The 4,944-nt window shown below is 37.2% G+C and overlaps 1 non-coding gene across 1 annotated transcript; it reads right to left on the bottom strand.

The window, feature by feature from the left end:
• Positions 1-4,030: 4,030 nt before the first annotated feature.
• LOC141715376 (small nucleolar RNA R71) lies at positions 4,031-4,137 on the bottom strand. Its single transcript, XR_012572141.1, has one exon. It is a non-coding gene; the product is annotated as a small nucleolar RNA R71 (small nucleolar RNA).
• Between the last annotated feature and the right edge of the window lie 807 nt (positions 4,138-4,944).

The raw sequence follows: 4,944 nt of genomic DNA, 5'->3' as shown, positions 1-4,944 counted from the left end.
CAGCAACTAGTGCAATGGATCCTCCTTTCTTCTTTCCTCTCTCCATCCTTTCATCCTGCTCTATCTCAAGCTCATAGGTCTTCAGGATGCCATACAGTCTCTCCAAAGTAAACTCTTTATAATCTTGTGAGTTTCTTAATGAGACTGTCATTGGTTTCCATTCCTTTGGAAGAGATCTAAGGAATTTCAGATTAGAGTCTTTAGTCTGATAGACTCTTCCATGCAACTTAAGAGCATTTAGTAGTTTTTGGAATCTACTAAAAATGTCAGTGAGTGACTCACTTTCCTCATTATGAAAATGCTCATATTGCTGAATCAAGAGCTGCATTTTATTTTCTCTAACTTGCTCGGTGCCATCACAGATTATCTGTATAGTATCCCAGACTTCCTTGGTAGTTTTGCAGTTAATAATGATGTCAAACATGTCTGCATCAACTCCATTGAACAGAATGTTCATGGCCTTTTCATCCATCCTGACTTGTTCAATGTCAGGATCAGACCATTCGTACTTTGGTTTGGGAACTAATGGCTCGTTTCCTGTTGCAGCTCTCATTGGAAGATGAGGGCCTCTTTCTATGCAGTCCACATAGGCCTCATCTTGAGAAAGCATATGAAGATGCATCTTTACCTTCCAATGATGGTAATTATCTTTATCTAGAAAAGGAATCTTGACTCCAACATCTTTCTTGTTCATCTTGCTGAATTGTTTTGATCTTTAAACTCTTTGTAGATTAAGAGCTTGCTCTGATACCAATTGTTAGTCCCTTAACAATATAGCAAGAATTACAGAAGGGGGTTGAATGGAATTCTTGAACCTTTTTCTCGAAATAAAAATGTTCAACTCGAATATAGATATATGTGTTTTGATTAGCACAATGCGGAATAGAAACTTAATTGAATCAAAATATAAGTAATTAAAAACAAGAGTCTTTAAAAAATTTCTGGTGGATTTAAACAATTCCACTAGAGATATATATTATATATCGAGAGGACTCTGTGTGCAAGAATGCTCACAGCTGCTTACAAATTGAACAGATGAGAATACAGGGAAATGCTAAGAATTTTGCTTACAAAGATTTCTCTGTTTTTGTGTCTCAACACTTGTGTTTTTATTTGCTACGTTCTTGGTTTATATATTACCAATATTACAAAGTCAAAAAGAATGAATAAATATAAAAACTATCAGTCTTAAGCTTTGCTGCTTTTCGTCATCTATTACCTAGTTAATGGGCTTCCACAGTAGATTTGTATACATCTCGACGGCTGTGCTCAGCTTTCACTGTTCAACTGCTGTTTGAATTCTTTATATGATCATCCGTTGGATTTTATGAACATCCGTTGGATATATGATCATCCGTCGACTTTCTGAACATCCGTTGATGGATACATTGATCATCCGTCGACTGCTATACTAAACATCCGTTGATAGTCATTTGATCATCCGTCGATGGCTTTGTTAGCTATTTTGGCACTTGTCTTCATTTCACTTATGCAGAATTACAAGACATCATTTATATACAATTAATCAACTTATTCTGCATATCTAGTTAAAGTCAACATGACTTATAGGCTACTACAGAATCTATACAAAGATGTATACAGAACTGTGCTATAGACTTATTATTACATAAGCTACTCACTTGATGGATAATAAGTTAACATCCGTCGGGACCAAAATGAGTTATCCGTCGGGACTATAATTCTTATCCGTCGAGTGCTACATTATTTCACTAAGTAAAATCCACTTAGATGTTTTGTTTATGTAATCATCAAGTACACAACATATGCACAACATTGAATATAACATAAAAATACATTAATAGATCACCTATTCTTCTCCTGAATGTTGGCTTAATGTCAACCTTTCTAAAATGACTCTTCACATCTTAAGTTCATGGAGAAGTCACACTCTCAAAACTGATAATTATCATCTTTGATATGATTTATTAGAATAGCAGCCTCATATTCTAGTCTCTAGTAGTTAAACTGTGCTCTTTGTTAAGTGGCATTAATGTCCACCTAGAACGTCCTATAAAGGCTTGAATTGGTGTTTTATACTCAAGTTATTTGTATTTTTGATGTGTTTTGTAGTGTTTTTTTCTTTTCAGACATAAATAAGGGATCAAGGAGATTTAACATTGCTTTGGTGCTAAATTTGTGTTAGGAAGGTGTCCTGGGAGTTTTCTCGTGGAACGCCATCAAGAACCAGCAAAGAAAATAAAAATCAGAGTTTTTTCAGAAGGTCAGCGCACCCGCGCTGTGAAGCGCGTGGCCGCGCCGAAGATGCAGAAGGTCAGCACGCCTGCGCTAATGAAGCACGCGGCCGCGCCAGGTCGCGATCATAGAATCCTGTTTCTATTACAATTTTGATCTGCTGGACTTCTCTTCTGATTGGGCTGTTATATAAAGACAACTTAAGACGTTTTCAACAATAGAGCTTAAGGAGAAGACATTAAGAAGACCGAGGAGCAAAAATACAACCAAGGAGAAGATGATCTAGTTTATTATTGTGATTTTTTATTTTAAGTTATAATCTTGGATGCTAGTTTTCTTGTTTTGTTGAACCTAATACTCTTGATTACGTACTTTGTTTATTATTCAGTTTTATAAATACCTGGTTTATTATACCATGCTTTCATCGTTATCGTGGGGTTCTAACAGATTTACTTATGGATTTTATTAGTTAAATTGTTTCGATACATTAGTGTGTGGTGATTGTATGATATCCTAGTATTGGTTGTGCTTATTCATCTTATAAGCGTCGCGAACTTATAAGATAGCGTGTTAATCTCTAATGAAGCGAAAGTGAATATAGGGGTTTAGAACTAGCCATGCTAGCATAGGTTCATGTATTTGATATGCATAATTCGTAGGTAATTTTAACCATCTTACTTGCCCTATGTAATCATGATAGATAACTTGTGCATTAAACCGTTATGTTATCAAATTCTATAGACATATAGGGTCTCAATATAATTGGTGTCTATACAGCTTCTATCTCTTTTGTGGATGTCTGGTAGTAGGTTATTCGTACAATGAACGTTGGGGTTTACTAGTTTCGTGTTATCTGATTAGTGTCATCACCATTGCATGCTAAGGTTAAGAACGAAAAAGGTATTGAATGAATTATTTAATGAAGTTAAAATCCCATATTTATGTTATATAAGTTAATCAATCTTAATTCTCTTAGTTAATATTAGTTAGTATAATCTCGTAGTTATAAACACTCTCAACTTGTTATCATCTTAGCATTGAATAATAACCATACCATTGTTGCATAAGTACATTAATTAAAATTAACCTAAACCACTCTCTGTGGGAACGAACTAGAATTAATTCTATATTACTTACGATCGCGTATACTTGCGTGAATATTAGCGCATGTTTTCGTCCTTACAAGTTTTTGGCGCCGCTGTCGGGGACTCGGTGTTAATTTGTAGTTGATGTGCTTGACATCAGTGGTCATTAAAGTTCAGTGACTCGGATATTTCAATTACTTGTGTACTTGTTACTTTTTTAGGTACTCTAGAGAGCGTGTATGTTAACGCATTCTCAACTTCGAAAGAGAACACTAGAAAAAGCAGAAGAGGAAGTTGAAGAAGAAATTTTATTTGAGAAAGAAGAAGAAGCTCTTGTTGCAATGGGTGAACCAGAAGCGAATATAAAGGCTTTGATGGACTATTTTCAGCCAAAGATCAATGATATTGAGTCTAGCATTGTCAGACCATCCATCGCGTCTAACACTTTTGAAATCAAGGCTAGCAAGATTCAGATGGTGCAGAACTTGGTTCAATTTGGGGGTTCTCCGACATAAGACCCTAACATGCATATTAGAGATTTCATCGAGATCTGCGACACTTTCAAATTCAACAATGTTTCTGAAGATGCTATAAAGCTAAGGCTTTTCCCATTCTCTATGCGGGATAAAGCTAAGTGTTGGTTGCATTCTCTACCACCGGGCTCTATTACTAAGTGGGAAGATCTTGCTCAAAAGTTTCTTACTAAGTTCTTTCATGTGGCGAAGACTACTGCAATCAGGAATGCTCTTACTCAATTTGCGCAGCAGTTTGAAAAGTCTTTGTGTGAGGCTTGGGAGCGATATAAGGAGATGCTTCGAAAGTGTCCTCACCATGGGATGCCTGACTGGATGATCATTAACTGTTTCTATAACGGGTTGGGTGCAACTTCTAGACCCATGATTGATGCAGCATCAGGTGGAGCCTTATGGGCTAAGAGCTACGATGAAGCTTATGAGTTGATTGAACTGATGGCTGCTAATGAATACCAGAACCCAACTCAGAGGCTACCTCAGGGAAAGGTAGCAGGAATTCTGGAAGTAGATGCAGCTACTGCTATAGTTGCTCAGCTTAAGGCTTTGACGATGAAGGTGGATTCTTTGGCTAATTATGGAGTTAATCAGATTACTAGTGTCTGTAAGCTTTGTGCTGGTGCACATGAGACGGAGCAGTATGCTATTTCTAGTGAATCAGCTCAGTTCGTGAGCAAATTTCAGAGGTCACAGCAACCGGTTCCAGCCACCTATCATCCCAACAACCGCAATCATCCTAACTTCAGCTGGAGCAATATACAGAATACGGTGCAACAGCCTTATCAGCAGTATACTGCAAAGCAATACAACCCCCCTGGTTTGCAGCAACCGCAATATGCACCAAGACAACAACTCCAGCTGTATCAATCTAATGAAAAATCTAAATTGGAGGAGTTGAGGCTCATGTTCAAGAGCCAAGCGGTGTCTATAAAGACCTTGGAGAATCAAATTGGTCAAATTGCCAATGCCTTGCTGAATCGTCAACCTGGTTCACTACCTAATGACACGAAAGTTCCAGGAAAGAAGGAAGCAAAAGAGCAGGTTAAGGAAATTACATTGAGTTCTGGGAAGGTTGCAAATCCTGAAAAATCTCATGATTGCTAGATGAAGCAGTG

Source organism: Apium graveolens, chromosome 3 (assembly GCF_009905375.1).
Source record: "Apium graveolens cultivar Ventura chromosome 3, ASM990537v1, whole genome shotgun sequence".
NCBI lineage: Eukaryota > Viridiplantae > Streptophyta > Magnoliopsida > Apiales > Apiaceae > Apium > Apium graveolens.
This window is presented reverse-complemented; position numbering and strand designations above follow the sequence as displayed.